Source organism: Microcebus murinus, chromosome 10, assembly GCF_040939455.1.
Source record: "Microcebus murinus isolate Inina chromosome 10, M.murinus_Inina_mat1.0, whole genome shotgun sequence".
NCBI lineage: Eukaryota > Metazoa > Chordata > Mammalia > Primates > Cheirogaleidae > Microcebus > Microcebus murinus.
This window is the reverse complement of record NC_134113.1, coordinates 20,493,144-20,515,970: the sequence shown is the minus strand read 5'-3', so window position 1 is coordinate 20,515,970 and position 22,827 is coordinate 20,493,144. Positions and strand designations below refer to the sequence as shown.

General features: G+C 39.9%; 1 protein-coding gene and 1 long non-coding RNA gene across 3 annotated transcripts in view; one reads left to right on the top strand and one right to left on the bottom strand.

Annotated features, from left to right (window-relative positions):
- Positions 1-1,527: 1,527 nt before the first annotated feature.
- Positions 1,528-22,827, bottom strand: part of LOC105883958 (uncharacterized) — a 34,167-nt gene continuing 12,867 nt past the window's right edge. The window contains exons 2-5 of the long non-coding RNA XR_012921398.1: positions 14,050-14,121; positions 13,380-13,468; positions 12,586-12,667; positions 1,528-2,550 (exon numbers count right to left, since the gene is read on the bottom strand). This is a non-coding gene — a long non-coding RNA (uncharacterized LOC105883958). The remainder of the gene's footprint in view (positions 2,551-12,585; positions 12,668-13,379; positions 13,469-14,049; positions 14,122-22,827) is intronic.
- NR1H4 (nuclear receptor subfamily 1 group H member 4) overlaps positions 12,363-22,827 on the top strand; it is a 72,524-nt gene continuing 62,059 nt past the window's right edge. For both annotated transcript variants that reach the window (XM_012787636.2, XM_012787635.2), the window contains exon 1: positions 12,363-12,577. The gene's annotated coding sequence lies outside the window, so the exon portion shown is untranslated. The remainder of the gene's footprint in view (positions 12,578-22,827) is intronic.

Here is a 22,827-nt window from a genome sequence, read left to right as displayed (position 1 = left end):
CCCTTGGGGACAGCTCGGCAGCTCCACTCCCTGTCAGCAGTGGATGTGGGGCGCGACGGGGTTTGGGCGAGTCTGGTCCCTACTCCTCCGCAGGCCCCGCCGGCCCCCGCGCTCGGGTCCTGGCTGCCTTCCACGCGCCCGCGCACAGGTGTGCAGGGCGCGTGCCTCCCGCGGCTCTCAGCTCCCCTGTGGCTCGCTATTGTCACAGTCGTCACAGCCTCCTTGCCTCTGTGCAGTGTCCTTCCCCCACTTCCCCTTCCAACGCCCTTCTCCCACTCTCCAGACGTCCTCACAGCGTCCCCACCTTCCAAGGCTCTGCTCAGACTCTCAGCTGTTCCTGCCGACCGGAAGGCTGGAGGCTCACCCACCTCTGGCCAGCTGCATCCCTTTTTAATTTCTCTCTAAGCTCTTTCCACTTTCTGCCTCAAGGGTTTTTAGGTACACACCATATCATTCTTTTCTTAATTATTCATTTACAGTTTAATTTTTAAAAAATAGGCAATACATGCATCTATCTAAGGACGTGCCACGAAGCAAAAGGAATAAGAAATAAAAATTGTAAAAAATATAAAATAAAATAAAATAGGCAATATATGCATCTAGTATAATTTCAAAAGGCATAAAAGGCACAGAGCAAATATTTTTCCTAATATCTTGTCCCCCAAAAGCAGGGGGTGAGTGTTACCAGCTTCTTATACATTATTTCAGACATATCTCACATATCCAACTTGTGACATTACACACACATACACACATTTATATGTGATACATATCCAATTTGTGATATATATATATATGCACACACACACATAGATATACATATATGTGTTATCCACAAGTTGGATAACTACCACACACATTTTTCTGTACTTTCTTTTCAACTAGTAGTATAACTTCAATAGTATATAAACTGATAAAGAGCTTCCCCATCTTCTTTACAGCTGCATAATATTCCACTCTGTGGATCAAACCCTAATTTATTTCATTAATCCCTATTAAAGGACATTTGTTTTTAAGAGCACAGACTTTGGAATCAGACTGCCTCAGTAGAATTCTGGCTCCATCACTTAGTAGCTATATGATCTTGGGCAAATTACTTAACTTCTCTGTGCTCCAGTTTTCTCATCTGTAAAATGGGAATTGTAATAGCACCTATTCTTAGGGTGGTTGTGAGGATTAAATATGTTAATCAATGTCAGGTACTTAGAACAGTGTACAGCACATAGTAAGCTCCAGTAAACGTTAGCTATTGATTAGTTTGTTTCCCAAGTTTTGCTATTACATTCTGAACCATTAAACAACCTTGAACATAGGAGTGGTATCCAAATATTTAACAACTATTACAGCACAGATATTGACAAATCAGAATGATGCTGGCCATAGTGTTCAAGCATGATCCCAGAGACCCCCCTGTAGTATAGGAGTTTACTTCTTGAGTTGCCAGGTTATAACAAGGTCTGCAGACTTTGGGGAGGGGGCTGGATGACAGGACAGCAGTGGGTAATGGTTAGACTTGAGACAGCAGTATTTATTGACAAATAAGTAAGCATATTGATATTTTGACAACTGCTTCTGAAGCATACCAGGTGAAATTAGCTCTGTGTTCAGACATCATTTCATACACGTGTGCATATATCTTTTAGGATAAATTCCAGGAAGTGAAATTGCTACATCAAAGGTTATGCACACTTGCAGTTTTTTCTCCGCAGAGATTGTACCAGTTTACACCCCCACCAGCAATATATGTTAGTGAACTTTTTTTTATCTTTGCCCACCTAATAGGTGAAAAAAATTGATATGTCACTGTGGTTTTAATTTGCATTTCTCTCATTATGATTGAGTTTGAATGTTTTTTAATGTATTTAATGAATTTTTTCAATGTATTTACATTTTCATGTAAGTATAATGCATTTACAGTCTCTCTTTTTTTGGCTTTTATTATGGGTCTTATTATAATTGAGTTTGAATGTCTATTTACATAGCAGTAATTTATACTTCTTTTTCTATGTGCTGTCATCATGTGCTTTACCCATTTTTCTTTTGCATTCTAGGTCTTTTTCATTACTGATTTGTAGGAGCTCTTCATATATTATATGCCCTTCATTCTTTTACTTAACTCTAGAAATTTACTGAGCACCTACAGCAAGCTTGGTGCTGTTTTATGACTTTTATACAGAGATTAAAAACAGTAACATGACAGGACTTACCTTCAAGGAGCTTGAAGGCTAGTGAAGGAGACAGATGAAGAAATAAACATTTGCAATAAAGAATAAAAAGTGCTTTGAGAGGCGTGAGCATGGGGTGCTTTGAGAGCACAGAGGAGAGGGAACATTCATGTGGGCCACGTCTGGTTAGGAAATTGTGCAGAGTGTTCAAAGCCTTTGAGTAGTGGATGCTCAATAAGTGCTTGTTCTGTGTGTAAAGACTGATTGGCTCCTCTGGTTAAGTACTGCCTGGTTCTTCTGCTTCAGACTCATTTCTAAGGAGACCAGCATGGGGATTTTTCACCATATCTGCTTCTGCTCCACAGTTATGGCCTATTCCCAGACCCTAAAAAACAAAAGGAATAGTGTAAACACATCACTACCGTCACTGCCAAGCTCAAAACCCTTGCCTGTCTGATAGTAAGGAGCTTTATCTCCACTGGAGAAAGTGAACTTACCATTGAACTATCAGCTAAATTTCCCAAGTAAAGAAGGACCTTTCCAAATATAAAATAGGCCACATCCTCAAATGTGGTTCTTTGTTCTATTAATGATCTTTCAGGAACCTTTGGGTTTTAAATGCGGGTTGGACATAATACAGCACTGAGGCCCAACAATGACCTTCATCTTTCTGTTATGTCTTTTATTGAGAACCTGGTGCAAATGTTTCACATCCAATTAACCCGTATAGTAGCAATGGTATTAAGTGGGTCATCCTATTTTAAGACTATTTTTTATGAGTTGAATGCAGTTTGAATAATCTACTCCAGCTGGAGCTGGAACAATTGAACACAAGCCTCGGGCAGAACAAAAGTTCTAAACAGCTAGAGATTCCCTTCTGCGTGGTTCTAGTGCACAGCTGATTCTTTGAAATGGTGTATGTTACAAACCCTCAAAGTAGCTCGTACCTTATCCAACAAGGTTGAGAGTTATTGCTTCAGCGCTCAGCAGTGCCAAATAAAAGAATTGCACTTTCCTATCAGCAAGACTGCATGCCATCTTAATTTTTTATTTTTTTTTTTGGTGGTACAAGTGTTAAGGTTACGTATATTGCCCATGCCCACGTCCCCCCTTGAGTCAGAGCCTCAAGCGTGACCATCCCCCAAACGTTGCACATTGTCATCTTAATCAATGGGCAGAACTGGCTACATAATTTGTGGGGCTCAGTGCAAAATAGAAATATGAGACCCCTTATTAAAAAATTATTAAGAATTTCAAAATAATGACCGCAGAGTATTAAACACAGCTGGGGAGAGGCAGAGCCAGATCTGTAATCATGGATGTAAGGAGACTAAAATATATGGAGGAGAGAGTTATAGATTATTTGCCACACCTTGAAATTTATAATTGCCTTTATTATAAAACCATGACTTACGTTATAATTTTTTTTTTTAGTAGCTAACTTTTTTGTCTATCACATTTCCATCAACATTTTTCCATCAAGGAAGGTAAATGAGATGTATGTCCTTTCTCTGTTCCCCTGGCTTCCTTTTCTTCCAAATTATGCCCAGAATCCAAGTCTCTTAGACCTTGATTCAATGAACTTTTGACTAACCAGTACTTTTCAAGCTTTCTAAACTGTGACTTTACAACTGTATTACATTGAAATCTAGGTCACATCAACACACACCTATACAAGTGAAACAAAAGCTCCATTAATTGATGTTTACCTTACTACTTACAATGCAAATATTTGCTCTGCTATTCATTGATATACTATTTCATTGAAAACAAACACCACCAGTCACAACCCACTAAACTGATTTTATAAAACAGTAATGGGTCACATCACGCAGTTCCAAAATTATTGCTTTAATGTCCATGTTGCTTCCCTGTTGGGAAGGGTAGGTGAGGCCTGGGGGCATCCACAAGAAATGTTCTCTGGAAAAAGTGAAACGGCAGGAAATAGACACATTTGGACTCTATTGGGGAAATAACAAATGCACGCAACCTTTCTAAAAGCAGTTTGCTAAGTTTACTGTGGTCTTAAAAATGTGTTCACTCTGATTCAGCAATTCCACCTCTTACAATCAGGCCAAGGGAATAATCATTGACGTAGGCAAAGATTTAGCTACAAAGGACGATCAATGAAATACCATTTAAAATGTAGGAAAACTGGAAATAAGTTAGATGTTCAACAGTAGGGAATTAGTCAAATGAAAGCATATATTTTTGAATTGGATGTACTGCCATTAAATATATCATATATGTAATCAAAGAGTTAGTGATATTAAAATACTTATGATATATTAAATGAGGAAAGCAGGTATAGAACAGTGTATATACTGTGTGATGTCATTTTTTTAATGAAAAGAGAATACATGGATATATCAATTTTAATTTAAATGTTCAAAAGAAAACATATTAACTATTAACAGTGTATTCTATCAATATAAGGTGTATTAGGTCACTAGGGATACTATAACAGAATACCATAGACTGGGTGGCTTAAATAACAGATGTTTATTTCTCACAGTTCTGGAGGCTGGTAGTCCGTGATCAAGGTGTCAGTAGGTTTGGTTTCCCTGAGAGCTCTCTCCTTGACTTGTAGATGGCCATCTCCTCTTTGTGTCCTCTCATGGCCCTTTCTCTGTGCTCACATACTCCTCGTATCTCTTCCTCTTCTTATAAGGGCATCGGTCCTATAACATTAGGGTCCCACCCTTATGAGCTCATTTAACCGTAATTATCTCCTTAAAGGCCCTATCTCCAAATATGGTCATCTTTGGGGTTAGGGTTTCAACCCACATAGTTTGAGGAGACACAATTCAGTCCATAGCATATGGGTTGTAGGCTTATAGGGAAATTTTATTTTCTTCTTTTTGATTTATCTGTACTTTCTAATTTTTCTAGAATGACCATCATGTAATTTAAATTTAAATGACTTGTGTAATTTAAAAATAACAACAACAGCCAGTGTAGGGCTCCTCCAAAAACAAGGGAAGAGCAAGGAAAATAAAGAAAGCCATATCCATTTGTTGGATGAGTGAAGAAACTCATTTGAGACTTTCTTTTTTTTTTTTTTTTTTTTTGAGACAGAGTCTCGCTCTGTTGCCCTGGCTAGAGTGCTGTGGTGTCAGCCTAGCTCACAGCAACCTCAAACTTCTGGGCTCAAATGATCCTCTTGCCTCGGCCTCCCAGGTAGTTGGGACTACAGGCATGTGTCACCATGCCTGACTAATTTCTTTCTATTTTTTAGTAGAAAGGGGGTCTTGCTCTCACTCAGACTGGTCTCCAACTCCTGAGCTCAAGCCATCCTTCCGCCTCGGCCTCTCAGAGTGCCGGGATTACAGGCATGAGCCACTGGGCCCGGCCTCATTTGAGACTTTTTAACAACAATAAATTAATATTTTATCTCATGGGTTACATATTCAATAAAGCAGTTTGTGAATATATATATATTTTAAGGCTCTGATCATTAGCACTGACTATCCAAGCTCTGATGAGTGTTTGGCTTCATGCTTCATCCGTCTGTAGAAGAGTTTCTGCACAGCGTGGACCCAGGGACTTCAGTGAGTCACTTAAAAGAGCTGATTGCAGAGAGACAGGTGGGGCTCCCATATGGCTACCAGCTTCTAGAAGATTTCATATCCAATGGGGCCTGCTTCTCTTTGATGTTTTTTACCGTACATTTTCATGTGATATTTCATGTTTACCCTCACAGTAACTATCTGACATAGGAATTCTTTTTCCCATTATATATATATGTGTGTGTGTTTGTGTAGTTTGTTTTTTGAGTTAGGAAACCAAAGCCCAGAGATTGGCTTGTGCAGGGTCACATGATAAGATCAGAATTCAGAGTCAAACCCAGGCCCTTGACTCTAACACCCATGCTGTCAGCACTACCCATATCATGATGCCTCTAGGTCTTGAAAACTTTGGTTCTGAGAACACAGCTTCTTGAGGGTTGTGGTGTCTAATGAGAAAAAAGAAGTGATTCAAGCTGCAGCCACCAAACACTTTCCAATAGACTGATTCCATGTTGGGACAGAGCCTCACACAGCCAGGCCTGAGAAAATAGCGGAAGAGGTACCTTGATTATTTACCCATGCTTTCTCCTCTCTCTATGTCCACTTCTGTGTCCCCCTTGTGGCCACCCCCCTGTGAAGCTGAGTGCCCGGACTCTGTCCTCTGCCTGTAGTGCTGGCCTCAGCCATACCCTTGATACATCAATATCCATAGTTTGCCTGTTTTCTTCCCATGTGTTTCAGGATCTTTCATAGATCCTGATCTGTTGTGAACTAATTAATTAGGGTTGGGGGTGGAATGTTCCATTAAAAAGAGAGAATCCTGGGAAAGGTGAAGGAATCAAAACATTAATCAAAAAAATAATTTCTGTGGATGGAAATCTTTTTTGGCAGGATGGCCTTTCTGTCATCTCCCTGATATTATACTAGAGTTGATCATTAGCAATATGTTAATGACTTCTTTTATCTCTACTCTATTCAGCAATTAATTAAGATATCTCAGGACTGATAAGCATTTCACAGAATAAATACTTTGATCTCAGTTTGCCTGGCTCGAAAGTGGAGTAAAGTGTATGAGAAAATATATTAGCTTTGGAGGACACAAACCTGAATTTGAAACCCCTCTTTGTCACTTTGCTGAGTCACCAAATCTCTCAGGCTTAGTTTCCTCATTTGTTAAAAGAAGATAATACCACCCAGCTCCTAACTAGGTAAGGACTAAGTGGAAGGAGCCTTCATTCTCCCAGTGCTGAGCTGGAGCCAGCTGACCCTGGTTCAAGAGAGTCAACAGTTACATTTTCAGAAAGTTCTGAGCTGGTTGTTAAACACAGCCCTTATGAAAAATTAAATTATTACTACATAAACTTTTATAATCAAAGACATTAAGAAAAACAGAGGTAATAAATATTCAAAACTCATCATGTCCTAATTATTTCACAATTGTCGATGCTCCTGTGGTTATTTGTGTCTATTGTGCCCGTGTGGTGGAAATACTATTAAATATTGCATGGTGTGCCACTGTCCGTCTCTCCCCAGCTCCGCGTTAGGTGACATTACATTGGTAGCTTGATATTGGCCATGATGAGAGTATTTACACCTTGAAAATGAACAAAATCTACAAATCAAGACATGATTTATTGTATTGTTAACCATCTAAGGCAGGGTTTCTTAATGTGGGCACTGTTGGCATTGGGGCTGAGTAATTCTTGGCTGTGGGGGGCTGTCCCATGCACTGTAGGATGTGTAGCAGCATCCCTGGTCTCTACTAACCCATGACACTCCCTCCAAATCATGACAGCCACAGCTGTCTCCAGATGTAGCCACATGTCCCCTGGGGGCAAACTACCTCTGGATTGAGAGCCCCTTGTCAAAAGGGTTAGCAAATTAAGATCGGTGGGCACAATTTGCATACAGTCTGCAGGCTAGGAGAGGTTTTACATTTTTAGAGGTTTGTCAAATATAATAGAGACTAGATATGGCCTACAAAGCTTAAAATACTTACTTTTTGGCCCCATAGAGAAAAAGTTTATTGACCCTTTGTCCAAATGATGGAAAAACTGTTAATAATGTAGATTAGACTTAAAAGTGTGTCATTTTGTAGCTGTTAATGAAAAGTACACACAAAAACTGAAGAAATATTTTTCCAGTATGTGAAAACTATTTTTTTTTTTTTTTTGAGACAGAGTCTCGCTTTGTTGCCCAGGCTAGAGTGAGTGCCGTGGCATCAGCCTTGCTCACAGCAACCTCAAACTCCTGGGCTCAAGCAATCCTGCTGCCTCAGCCTCCCCAGTAGCTGGGACTACAGGCATGCGCCACCATGCCCGGCTAATTTTTTCTATATATATTAGTTGGCCAATGAATTTCTTTCTATTTATAGTAGAGACGGGTCTCGCTCTTGCTCAGGGTGGTTTCGAACTCCTGACCTCGAGCGATCCGCCCGCCTCAGCCTCCCAAAGTGCTGGGATTACAGGCGTGAGCCACCGCGCCCGGCCTGAATTGCCAACATGCATAGTGTTGGAGCTGAAAGAGGATTCCTTTTAATGAAAATAATTTATACTCAAGTAATAGTTTAACAGTAGATCACATATAACATTTCAGAACAATAACTATATTGGGAAAAGAATTAGTGGTCTGGGATGTAATGTCATTTGTTAAACCAAGTTGGCCACTAATACAAGAGTTCAGCAACACTCAGTGAAAACATTCTCAATTGACTCAATTGACTACTCAGTGGAATTAATAATATATAATTATACATTTTCTACTTGTAAAATATGTGTTATATATCTGTTATATCAGTAAAATATAAAATAAATGTATATATGTGTGTATGTATGTATGTATGTATGTATATAGGTATACACACACACACACACACCTACCTCCCTCTCTGAGAGCTGGTTGTTAATCATTTACCAGCACACCACTGCCCCCACCTCCTGTCCTACCCCTATTTCTTTGTTCCTCCTCCAGACTCTTCCTTGCAAAACATTGTCCTTCTCTTTATTTCATGGGATAGCTATCTCCTGCCTCAGAGCCTTTGCTGCTGCCTTTCTCTTTCCCTGAAATGTTCCCTTTTCTCCTCAATACCTTTCACTCCCAACACATCTGAGATCTTTCCATCTTTGCTAAAACACCACTTCCTTGGAGAAAGGCTTCCTTAGCCCTTCTGACATGTTGGGGCTTCCTGATAAACATGATCATAGCACTGTGTATTTCTCGTTCATAATATGCTGTCACAGAGAAATTATAAAATTATCTGTATACTTTTTATTAATTGTTTGTCCCTACACTAGGCTGGAAGTTGCATGAATGGAGGGACCACATCACTTTGTTCACTGCTGAATTGCCAGTACTTACCGGACTGCTTGGAAAACATTAAGTGCTCAATAAATGCTTGTTCCTTTTTCTCTTCTTTCTCCCTGTGGTCATTAGAATTAATCTCATGAATAGAGAGCACATTTTCTGTTTTGTTATGGTTAATGGAGAGTATTAATATTTTTATGACATCCTGAACTTTTCCATGTTACAACATATCATAATTAAATATTATTAATTCTTTACATGATTTCATTTATTATTGCTATTATTATTATTTTGCTGAGTATCTCCCTCCTTCATTGGATGGTGAGCTTCCAGAGGTTAGGCTCTGGGTTTCTCCTACTCAGCACTAACACATTGCTTGAGACTTCTATTACCAGGGACACGACAGTGAACAAAGTAGATGGTGTCTGCTATGTTCTACGTGATGAGACAGGTATCAAACAAGTCAAAGTACACCAAGTGGTGCTAAGTGCTGTGAGGAAAAATAAAGCAAGGTAAGAATGAGAAGAGAGGTCTTGGACTTGGGAGGGAAATGCCATTTTATTTGGTGTATCCAGGAAAGGCTTCTCGGATAAGGTGAGTAGAAACCTGTAAGAAGCAACTGAAGGTCTCTGGGCAAAAAGCACTGCAGGCTATGGAGCAGGAGGGAGCATGCTTTGTGGCTTCAAAGAATGCCAAGGGGGCCATGTGGCTGGAGGAAGGGATAGAAGAGGTTAGAGAGATGGTGGGATGGGGTGGAGTTGGGTGGCGGTGTAGGTCATTGGGTCACTGTAAGAAGTTTGGTCATTAGTCAGAGAGATGAAAGCCATTGTTGGAGCCAGGGCTGTTGAGCAGAAGAATGATAAGATCTTATGGTTCTAGTAGGATGACTCCAGGGGTGTTGAGCAGAGGAATGACATGATCTTTTGGTTCTAGTAGGATGATGCCAGGAATGAACAGTAGACTATAAGCACAGAGATAGGGAGACGGTTAGGAGCCTCTGGTGCGAACCCAATGTGAGAAATCTGGCTTCAATCAAAGTTATGATGGAGAAGTTGTGGGAAGGTATCAGATTCAGAATGTATTATTTTGAAGGTAAAATTTAAGGATTTTCAAATGGATTGATTATATAGTGTGAAGAGAAGACAAATGATTGTTTAAATATTTGAAAAAGCACTTATGTCATGCCCAGCACTACATTGTGCACTGCTCAGAGATCCATATTGATGGGAAACACACTCCACTCTCAGGGGTATCTAGTCCAGGAGGGTGAATATGATTGTTAGTGTGAAATGCCCAGAGAAAATAACATGAAGACATAGCGCTTTCTGTGTATCAGATACCCTTGTAGACCACCACTGTGCACATATTAATTCATTTCATCCTTACAATGACTCCATGAAACACATAGTAATTCTATCTCCATCATACAGCTGAGGAAACTGAGACATAAAGATATTAAGTAAAAGTTAAGGTCAAGGCTACACAGTTCATAAATGGCAGAGCTGGGATTTGAACCCAGGTGATCAGGTTCCAGGGTTCGTGCCTTCAGTCATCACTCTTCCTTGTGACAAAGAGTCAGGGGCATGCACTGTACTACATTGGGAGCCACAGAGACAGGGAGTATGAGCCTGTATGACTTACACATGCTATTTAATAAGATAAGCAAAATATACCATTTCTAACAGGTCTAAATGTTGGCCTTCCACTAGCTGACTTTACAATGAGGGACACACACACATAGACACACACACATGCATGTGTAGCCATGCTACTTTGGAAAGTTATTCATGTCTAAGCTCACACATTGACTGAGTTAACAAATATTATGCAATATGTTTATTTGAGAGGTACTTTGCTAAGCCAGTATAAATGCAAAGGCAATTCTATGACCGTGCCTGTCCTCTGGGAAATTTGTTCTTGAAAAAGAGTTTAATAGGTGGACTTAAACTATAATATGTAAGGGCAGAAGAGTTAGGGGACAGCAAGGGGACTGAAAATAAAGGATCAGGGGAGTCTGGTGTGCAGAGAAGGGGCTGATAAGGGATGGGGCTGAACTTAGTTTCTGTTCTATGCCTGGAAGATGTGTGGACATAAAAGGAATATGGCCCGAGCGCGGTGGCTCATGCCTGTAATCGTAGCACTCTGGGAGGCTGAGGTGGGAGAATCGCTCAAGGTCAGGAGTTCAAGACCAGCCTCAGTATGAGTGAGACCCCATCTCTACTAAAAATAGAAAGAAATTAGCTAGACAACTAAAAATATATAGAAAAAATTAGCTGGGCATGGTGGCACATGCCTGTAGTCCCAGCTACTCAGGAGGCTGAAGCAGGAGGATTGCTTGAGCCCAGGAATTTGAGGTTTCTGTGAGCTTGGCTGATGCCACGGCACTCTAGTCCAGGTAACAGAGTGAGACTCTGTCTCCAAAACAAAAATACAATAAAATAAAAGGAAGATGATACAGTAAAAGGAAGAGCTTGTGCAAAGGCACAGAGGCAGGAGAGCTTTCTATAGGTGGGCAGAGGTTGGGGTCTCTGAAGAGGCAGGATGTAAGAAAATTCTAGAAAGATAGATTAGGGATAGATCATTGGGGTGGAGGGGGTTCTAAATGTCAAGCATTTTACATTTATTTTTTAGGCAATGAGAACCCATTGGAGACTTTTGATTAGGAGGGCACCTAACAAGTAGCTGGGTACATAGTAGGCTGACAGTCAATTGATGTTTGTTCAACTAATAAAGGAGAGAAATAATAATGGCCAAAATCTATTGAACACTTGCTGTAGGCCAGGCACTTTCCTCAACTACTTGTGCAATGCTCACTATAGCCCATGAGACAGTGTATGTCCATTCTACAGATGAGAAAACTAAGACTCAGGTAGGCAAAGTGTGTTGCTGAAGGTGGTGATTAAAGAGTGGGCATCTGACCAGAGCCTGTGCTTTGTACTGCTGTGCATTTTGGAAAATAGAAGAAGAAGAGGAGAGAAATGGGTTATGGGTGAAGGAGGCCCCCATCAGCAGAGGAGCAAGGCGGGTTGGAAGTCAGAGACAGTGCAAAGACAGGATCTGTCATTACTTGATAGGGGAGGCTGAGCAGAGGGAAGGGTGAAGAAGGCTCAGAGTTTCTAGCTTCAGTTCCTGGGAAGTGATAGAGCTATTAAGAGAGACTGGGGAGAGATGGAGGGGCAGCTCCGTTTTAGACGATGTGTACAGGAAGATGGGCGCCCAGGCTCCTACAGAGCAGACGGGGCAGTAGTGTTTTTACAAGGCGAGCTGCAGGGCTCCGGGGCTCTGGGGGTTTGTCCTGGGAATCACGAGGCTCTCCCAAGGTTCCCTTCTGTGTTTATATCATTTAGCAGGGGAGGATTGTTAATGACTAATCTGTGTCCATGAGGCACGGAGCCAAGGAGGAGATGCTGCCGCTAGGCCGGAAGGCCGCTGTGATTACCCACCGCTCTGGCTAGAACTCTGTCCTCCTCCGCACCTCCCTGCCTTCCCCCAGTGCAAATCTGGGCATTTGTAGCAAAATTGCTGGGATTTGGAGAGGAGGACTGGACTCAGAATCCTCCCGGGGCCTTGAAAGTTCATCTCTGAGCCAAAACAATCCAAGTAAGTACCTGATTCCTTTGGGAGTGGGATGTCTGTCTCTTGGCAACAGAGCAGAAGGAGTCACAGGTTTCTCTTTGACATCAGTAATTTCTGTCGATAAACGAAGTCTAAGTTAGTAGTGTTTGGTGTAAAATCCTGAAAGTTAAAAAACAAAAAAAAGACAAAGAAAGAAACTCTAAAAACAAAAAGAAGCAGAAGTTAATGCGTCTAACAGTTGCTTACCTATTGAAGCAATAGGTATTACCTATTACCCAATAACCTATTGAACATTGTTTAGGAATATTCTTAAATATTGTGCTCACCTAAGGAGAATCACTGGAGAAAGTAAATTTCAGAAATGCTGCTGTTCTTACTCTACAAGCAGTTTGACCCGTATGATGTGCTATGTTCTAGTGATTTATCAAATACTGATGTGGGTGTGGGAATATTGCTAATGCCAGAAGACTTGAGAACTAGGACTAGGACATTTACACTGTGCTTAATTGAAATGCAGATTTTCCCTAGGGGAAGAGTAGGTTTAAAAAGCCTTCTCTTTTGACTTCAGCTGTAGACTCATCTACTGCTTTTCATTTCTAATATTAATGTATATCAAATGGAAATATCAGATGAAAATAGTTTTAAAAGATGGAATATCTGAGGAAGAACTTTATTATTAAAATTGTCCAAGGACTGAATCTATAGATAAGCTATCTCCTGGTCTCTTTGCTGACACAGTGAATTAGGCGGCTGTGGAGCCTGGATCATTTCTCTTCATTGGGTTTTTATTTAGACGGGAGGGGCTGGGGTATGACAAGTGACTCACCTTGGATTCTTTCTCTGAGAAACTCACACCTGAGCTTTGAACTTGAAAGACATCCCATGTTGCTTCTGGTACTGTCTTAGATAGAATCACTTCAGCAGTATTAACAAGAGCGGTAGAGACACAAAAATAATATTAATAATAAATGAGAAGGCGGGAGGAAACTTTTGGAGGTGACAGGTTTATGTCATTGATGGTTTCTCGGGTGTATGCTTTCCCCAAAATCATCAAGGTGTACACATAAAATATGTATGTACAGCTTTTTGTATGTCAGTTATACCTCAATTAAGTGGTTTAAATATGTATACATATATTAATATATATATTTCCTCTTCCTAAAGAAAGAGGAGAAGCGTAGGGAAAAATATTTGGGGAGCCATTGTGTTTCTGGCTGTGATTTTATAAAATGATAGACACCTTCATCTCAGTGTCACCCCCACCCCCAAATCCTCCAAATTACGGACCTGTGCCATTTGCACTGTGGACTTTTCTGTTTTCCGAGAATGTTGCAACAGGACTGATGCAACTCCTAGTTAACTGATCAGGTATTGATCAGGGAGGGACCAAGCGCTCTTGTCATGAGACCCTTCCTCAGTATCTGCGGCAGTTTCCCACGAACCTCTGACCTCTCCCCGCACCTGGAGAGGGAAAGTAATGTAACCCTTGTCCTTACGCTTGTTTCTCCACCTCCAAGATCAGGCCCAGTTGTCACGGAATACCCAATGGTTGTGAGACTCTGCGAGCCCTGCAAGGAAAAGAAAAGAAATGTGTGTGTATGTGAGGATGTGGGGGAGCTAACTTTTATTCCATGTCTAGTAACATGTCTTAGTCTTTATCTAAATTGCCTGCTTCCTTCTCATGACAGCCCTGCATGGGATTTTTTTTCTTATAGTCATTTTACAGATGGGGAAACTGAGGCCCAAAGAGGGCAAGTAACCTGTTCATAGGCAGACAGGAAGTGTTCAGTGTGAGCTGAATTTCTTCTTCTTCTTTTTTTTTTTTTTTTGAGACAGGGTCTCCATCTGTTGCCCAGGCTGGAGTGCAGTGGTGTCATCATATCTCACTGTAGCTTCAAACTCCTGGGCTCAAGGGATCCTTCTGCCTCAACCTCTTGAGTAGCTGGGACTACAGGCACATGCCACCACTCCCAGCTAATTTTTAAAATTTTTTGTAGAGATGGGGTCTTGCTACGTTGCCTAGGCTGGTCTTGAACTTGTGGCCTCAAGTGATCCTCCCACCTTGGCCTCTCAAAGTGCTGGGATTATAGGTGTAAGCCACCATGCCCAACCATCAGGACCTGAATTCAAGGGTAGGTCTTTCTGACTCCAAAGCCCCTTCCTGGCTACCCCAATATTGCTAGAGGCTGGGAAAACTTTAAATCAAGAATGACAGGGAGCATAGAGACCAGCCAGCAAACATTCCAGCTTGACAGGGATGATTTGTTAAAGTCCAGAACTATTCTGAAGATTCCCAAAGCCTCATGCATAGGGCATTTTCTAACGACTGCATCATCAGCAGGGGAAGTGGAAAGTATGCAGCACAATTTGTTTTAACCCAGAGGTCAGTCTAGGATAGCTGAGTGGACACTTCAGTTATCAGCATCTTCATTAAAGACCACAATGAACCCTCCATGACGCTGTGATGAGGGCCATCGTGGAGGAGCTTGGAATTGCTGTGGTTCCCAGTCTGCAGGTTATGAATGCCATGATGCATGATGTGCATATCATGATGTGATAGATTTTCAAAGGCTCACGTTGTTATTAGGATGGGAAGAAGGTTCTTTTCTTAATAGAGAAGGTTTTCTCTTTGCTTTAAATCCTAGCAACGTAGATTAGGAAGGGGCTAAAAGAAATAGGAACAATGGTCACCCCAGGTATCTCTCATTGTCTCTATATTTTCTCCCAGTGGAGATGTAGCTAAAAGGGCATCACTATATGAGTACCCTTAGTCACCAAGCTTCATGAAGAGGCAAAAAGCCTCATAACATAAAAATATCCATCCATCTCTCTTCTCTCCTATGTCTCTCACCTTGCTCTGGAATCCCCTAACTCCTTTGCTCCCCACAGCAAGTTATTTTCTCCCCCAGCTTGTCCCTTCCCAATGTTGGCTATAAAGAAATGTCTGCTATTCTTATTCTCTCTCCTCTTTGTAAATTTGTGCTGATACAACGCTAATGTAATGCAACTTGATTGTGATGTAAAATTGCAAATCCTGCACAGGAAAAAAAACCCCAGCTTATTCTTTGTTAAGTCTAAGAAATATAACAGGGTTCTGGTGATTAAACTTAATATGGATGAATGTAAAACAAATTTTTATTAATTTTCATTTTTCGAGATAAAATTCTAATAAAACTTTGAGATTTGGGTTCCCATTTTAAATAGATTTAGATGGTCTTTCCCTAGTCCTAATGAGCCTGAGATAACTTGGGTCTCTTACACTTTCATGAATGTCATGAATACAAAGACAAAGAGAAATGGTGTGGTTTTGCATTTTCAAGTCCTGCAGATGTAGTTAACGTGGTTATTTGGAAGACATGGTAAATAATTCACTTGTCCATGGAGAAGGCAGTCCTGCTGAGGGATGTCACTGATCAGAGGAAATGCCACTGTTCTGAGGCTGAGATTGTCCACGATAGAGCAGAGAACTACCCGCTGCCACTTCCTAGAGAGAGGTGGAAGCTCTCAGGGTAGATGCCAAGTGCACGCCAGCATGGGGCTTAAGGAGCAAAAGCGGCTGTGGTCCAGGGTTGGGAGGGCAGGGCAGGACAAGGAAATGTCATTCCAAAGTGGTTGTGCAGAACATCCTTGCTCTCCTGGAGTCCAGACTCTGAATCTGAAGCCAGGCCTGACTGGGCTGCAGGAGGTCAGGGATCCTTTGTGACTATATTTAAAAAAATCTATGCATTTTGTGTGGACTTTTAAAGGAGTGAAATCATTCTACATGATACTACAATGGTGAATACATTTCTCAAAATCCATAGAGTGTACAACACCAAGAGTGAACCCTAATGTAAACTGTGGTCTTTGGGTGATAATGATGTGTCAATGTAGGTTGACAAATTGTAAAAAATGTACTACTCTGGTGCCAGATATTGATAGTAGGGGAGGTTGTGCGTGTGTGGCAGCAGGGGATATATAGAAACTCTCTCTACTTTCTGTTAAATTTTGCCATGAACTTAAAACTGCTCTTAAAAGAAAAGTTTATTAATTAAAAAAATCTGTTCACTTTATATATGTGTTTCCTAGAGGGAGGTTTATAATTTTCATGGAAGCTCAAAAATGCTACACAATCCTAAAAATGTTTTTTAAAAAACAAACCAAACCCATCCCTTCTAGAAAAATCTAAATATGCCTCCTTAGGGCATCCAATTCTATAATTGGCAAAATGAAGGAAGACAGGCAATGATATCTATAGAATTGATAATACCTTAATGCGTTTATCTTATTAAAAGGAACGACTCTATAACTATGTCTGAAATCTTTTTTTGGCCTTCCACCAGCCCTGTTCTCCCCTACTTCACTCTTTCAATGTCAATTACATGTAAAAACACTTCAGTCTTTTGAGCCACTACCTAATATGTGATGCTATGGAGCACAGTTTATTTAGCCATTCCAATGTTGATGGTCATTTAGGTGGTTTCCACTTTTTCACCATTAGAAGCAAAGCTGAAATGAACATCCTTGTGCATGTGGGCAAGGATTTCTCCAGGAAAGATACCTAAGTATTAGAATTGCATTTTATTTTAATATATACCTCTAAAGAGCCCTTTAAAAAGACTAAAAACTAAGCTCCCACTAGCAATATGTGAGAATCCATATTTCCATATACATTCCCCAACTTTGAATATTATCAAACTTAAAATTTTTTTCGACAATCTGATAGATGGAAATGATATCTAGTTACATTAATTTGCATTTTTCTATTTATTAATCAGCTTCAGATGTTGTCTCTGTTTATTGACCGCTTGTGTTTCCACTTTGGTGAATTTCCTTTTTATTTCCTTTGCCAATTTCTCTCCTGGATTGTTTATCCTTTCTATTTTTATTTATGGGAATTATTTACATATTGGTTGTACTAATATTTTGGCTTTTATTTATGTTATAAATATTTTCTTCCAGTGTCTTTATTTAGCTTTGCTTATGGTGTCTTAATTTCTATCTGACATTTTAACATTGTAAAATGTATTCTTTTCCTATTTGTTTCTTATATAACAAGTCCTTCTCAATTCCCAAGTTCATAAAGATATTAAATATATTTTCTTCCAATAATTTTATAATTTTCAGTCTTTAATCCATTTGAGACTTATTCTTATTAATAATGCAAGATAGAAGTCTTTTACCTCCTAATAATAGCCTGAAGTGATTTTTTTTTACCCCGTAAAGAAATTTTCTGATATAATTTCTTAAATAGGCCATCCTTCTTCCATTGATTTGAGCTGAATCCAGTAACTACAACAGAGAGAACTCTTTATGGTTGCTCAGAGTACAGCCTGCTACGTTCCCTTCTTATAGCATCCCCATTCCAGCCCATTTGCCTGGTCTAACGCCTCCTCCTTAGTCTTAGGAATTGCTTAAGACCAAGTTCAAGAATCAACACTTCACCCTCAGAAAAACTTCCCTCATTCTCCTAGTCATACCCTTGCTTAACATCCCCCAGTGACTTTCATTTGGAATAAAACTCAAACTCCTTACCTGGCCCACAGGCCATAGGAGTACTGCCCACTCTTGAACCTCATCTTCTACTCTGTCTCCTTGGCTCACTCATGTCCAGGCTCACTAGGCTGTGCTGTTTCTCCAATGCTTCCAAGTGCAGGCCCTTAGCACTTGCTGATCACTCTGCCTGGAATTCTCTCCCCCTTGCTTGGCTTACTCCTTCTTGTCTTTCACATCTCAGTTCAAATGTCCACTTTTCAGAGAGTTCTTCTCTGATTAACCTCTCCAAAATGGTGTGCAACTGGACCACTCTATCCTTACTGCTTTTATTTTCTTATAATCATCATCAGAAATCCTGGTATTTGCTTACTTGTGTATTATCCATCTCTCCCACTAGATTGTAAACTGTCTCGTCCACCTCTGTATTTCCAAAACTTGGACCAAAGTTTGGCACCTAGGAGAGAATTAGTGAGCGTTGGATGAACGAAAGTCCCTGCTTGTGCTCCTGAAGGGACCTCTGTTGTGCTTACCTCCGTTGTAGCAATCCTCGCACTATTTTAATTGGGTTTTCCTGGCCTGACTTTCATTAATTTTCCTGAAGTGCAGTGATTTTTTTTGTCTTTATATGTCCAGTGCCTGACACAGAGTCAAGAAATGTATACTGATTGAATAAATTGAATAAGTGAATTGGAAATTGACATTGAGATGCCATTTTTAAAGAGTAAATTTAGTACTTTTAAGAAAACGTTCACTTTAGGCTGGGTATGATATCTCACACCTGTCATCCTAGCGCTTTGAAAGGCCGAGGTGGGAGGATTGCTTGAGGCCAGGAGTTTGAGACCACCCTGGGCAACATAGCAAGACCCTGTTTCTACAAAAAATAGAAAAATTAGCCAGGTGTGGTGGTGTACGCCTGTTGTCTACTTGGACATCTTAGATATACAAGTTCATTACTGTTTGGATTTTATTGGGCACCATATTCAGAATGATATAGTCTAATGGCCATATTGGCCCAAGGCCATCCTACTTGGCCTGTGGTCAATACTGGCCATACATTGTCCTTTACGTCTCTTTGGACTTTAGGAAGGATCTATTAATCCTAAATCCACACTTTTGACCTAGAAAATACTTCAGTTTGAGTGCTGCTGGGAAGACTAAATACCTGGAAAGATATTTTTTTCTTTTTCTGGAGCTGTTTTCTCTTAACAATATTCTTCCAGTCTTTGGGCTGAAACCAGGGCTTCCCTTGAGAATGAAATGATGATGGCTAGAAAGGCTTCACTTTTTTCCTGGGCTTTAAAAATGGATGATATGGATAGCCAACAAAGTTTGTTTTGCCATCAACTACTGAGTTCATCTGAGAAAATGTCACCAAGGGTGATGTCTTTGTGTGTGAAGAGTTCATAGCGAACCGGCACATATAATTGGTTTTTATCTTCATCTCTCAAGAGCTGAGATTCCTCTAAATCAGAGTCAAAGCTATTTAATTGGAGCAGTGGCTTCTCAAGGTCTCCATAGGCCAATGGTTTACACTAATTCAGAGGAGCTCCATTCACCATGAACTTCCTGTGACACCCAGTATCTAAACAAGTAAATATTGATAACCAGAAAGTGGGAGTCCAAGCTACCAGCAACTGTGTGTCTTATCACAATAAAAACAAGCAGTGCATACCATTTCTGAAATTATTCCTGGGTCCTTAAGTCAAGAATCAGGTTTCAGCATCATATAAATAAATGTACAGTAAGATAAACATTTTGTCCCTGCTCCTACCATTGCCCAAGGTTTAAGCTTTGTATCATCAGAATTCTTACTCTTCTTCCTCCTCCTTTGCATATGCTGTATTGACATTTCTTCCTTTCCATCTCTACAAATGCCACACTGGTGCGCACTATGATCATCTTAGCAACAATTCCCAAATTTTTCTCTTTCTTTTACTCCCTTCCCCCTCCCACCTTCTCATTAGAGTAATCTTCTTAAATACAGATTTCGTTGTGTCACTCCAAATTTCCAGTATCTGCCGTAGTTACATTCTGCAAACATGTTATGGGAAGAGATTACTTTCTCCTCCAAGCTGTAAGAATGTGTGTGGGGGCGGGGGCAAGAGTGCGTAAGAAAGAGAGAAGCCCCGTATCAACTTGCATATCTTTATAGACGAGGAAGCTTTCCACATACCTAATTTCATTCAACTTTATTCATTGTGAAATATTTCCAACATGCAGAAAATAAAGTCATATAATCAACTTCCTCGTATTTATTACCCAGTTTAAGAAGGGTTGCGTTACAGGCATTATGGAAATGCCCTAAATTCCCCTCCACTCTCATTCTGCATCACTATTCTGAACGTGGGGTTCCATACTTTCATTCATGTCTAAAGTGAGAATCACAAACCTTTTCTACAAAGGACAGCTAGTGAATATTTTAGGCTTTGCACACAGTGTGAACTGTGTTGCAGCTACAGTACTTCACTCTGCCATTTAGCTTAGAAAGCATCCATAGACCCATAGACAGTAAGTAAACAAAAGGGCAAATCTGGTACCTTGGCAGGCTGGATTTGTTTGCTGACCCCTGCAGTAGAGTATCAGTGATAATATGTAGCATTCTTTTCATATCTTTAAACATATATAAATTATATCAAACTGTATGTGTCATTCTGCAACCTGATTCTCAATAGGCTGCTCAATATGATGTTTTTCAATTTATTTTATGAATACACATAGTCCTAGTTAATTTTATAGTATTTTGGTTCCATTTATAATCATTTTAATTGCTGTATAGTATTCAATTATGAATATATTATTTAATGTATCCGTTCTGTTTTTGATGGACATTTATGCTGTTTCCAATGTTTTATTATTGGAAACAATGCAGTGAAATTTTTTTGTACCTATTACCCTATATATATAAGTGTGAGTACCTCTGAAAGGTTCACTTTTAATCTTTATAGCAGCCTGATTATTTAGATTTTAAAGCCTCACTTAGTGGAGGCTCAGGGTGGTAGTTTGGGGAGCAGGTGTTGAATGAATAGTTCCAGGTCATGGATGAAAGTATGGAAGGGCAGAATTGGTGCTCCACCCTTAATCTTCTCATGTTTACTCCCCTGTGATCCTTCCTTCCTTCCTTCCTTCCTTCCTTCCTTCCTTCCTTCCTTCCTTCCTTCCTTCCTTCCTTCCTTCCTTCCTTCCTTTCTTCCTTCCTTCCTTCCTTCCTTCCTTCCCTCCCTCCCTTCTTTCTCTCTTTCTCCCTTTCTCTCTCTCTCTCTCTTTCTCTCTTTCTCTTTCTCTCTTTCTTTCTTTTCTTTCTTTCTTTCTCACCCTGTTGACTGGGTTACATACAGTGCAGTGGTGTCATCATAGCTCACTGCAGCCTCAACTCCTGGGCTCAAGCAATCCTCCCACCTCAGATTCTCGAGTAGCTGGGACTATAAATGCACACTATCATGCCCAACTAATTTTTCTATTTTTTGTAGAGACGGGGTCTCGCTTTTGCTCAGGCTGGTCTAGAACTCCTGGCCTCAAGTGATCCTCCTGCCTCAGCCTCCCAAAGTGCTAGGATTACAGGGGTGAGCCACTACACCCAGCCTTATCTCCTCCTCTGTGATATTTCTATTAGACCACAGCTATTATTTCTATGTATGCATAACACTGATAGCTGTGTACAAAAGAAATTTAAATTTATGATTCCTGTCTTCTAGAAGTTTATGATCTGGTGATATAGTGAAGACAAAAACGGATGAAATCAAATCATTAATTACCACACAAGGAGGGGGAAGAGAAATGACAAAGGAAACATCCATCAGCAAGTGGGGACATACATGGAAAAAAAATCTACAGTCAGTTATAAAAAAGAAGTATCATAAATCAATGGAGAAGGGAAAAGTATTTAATAAGCAACTCTGAGAAAATTCACCTTGTACCATAAACTAAAAATAAAAAACCATAAAAGTGAGCTTTAACAAATCTAATATATTTAACTACATACAATGCAAAACTTTTCAGGTAAAGATAATTTAAAGGCATGTAGTAAATATACCAGAATGCCAATAATTCAATATACAAAGAACTCTTCCAAATCAATCAAAAAGATGAACACTTCAATAGAAAAATGACAAAAGATATAAGCAGAAAATGGAAAGAAACGATCACAGCTAGCCAATAAGGACATTAAAAAATTTCAACCTCACTACTAATCAAAGAAATACAATTTAATACAATGAGATTATATTTGTCACCAAGCAAATTAGAAAAGATTGTTCAAAGTGAGATTGGGTAATGCCAACAAAGGTGTGATGAGAAAAGCACTCTTATTCACTACTAGTGGAAGTGTAAATTGAAAAAAAAATTATAAAATGCAATTTGTTTGGCATTTTTTTATGCTTTTCTGAACTGCCTGAATATACTGCAATGGGTCTTTTATTTTAAAAATGCTTTCATTAAAAAAAATAAATTTTAACTATTTTCATAAAACAGTGCATGAAGGAATTCTTAAAGTTGGGGCTTTATTAAGTTAACAAAATTATTAATTGAGAATGATTAAACTAACACAGAGAAGGCAGTTTTAATCCATTCTGCATCAACCCACTCCCCACATCCAGGGCAGGGGCAGGGACTGAGCAGGGTGTGGAAGATAAGGCAGTGAGCACGTGCAAATTAAGGTCTTCTCTACCTGCTCTGATACTATATTTAATCCTTTCTGTATTAACACATACATAGTTTCATCTGAATGGAAATGGTGCCTTCATGTTATCTGAGCTTTTATTACTAACTCCAGAGAATTCCTGGGCTTTCTGTCTGCAGTTGCT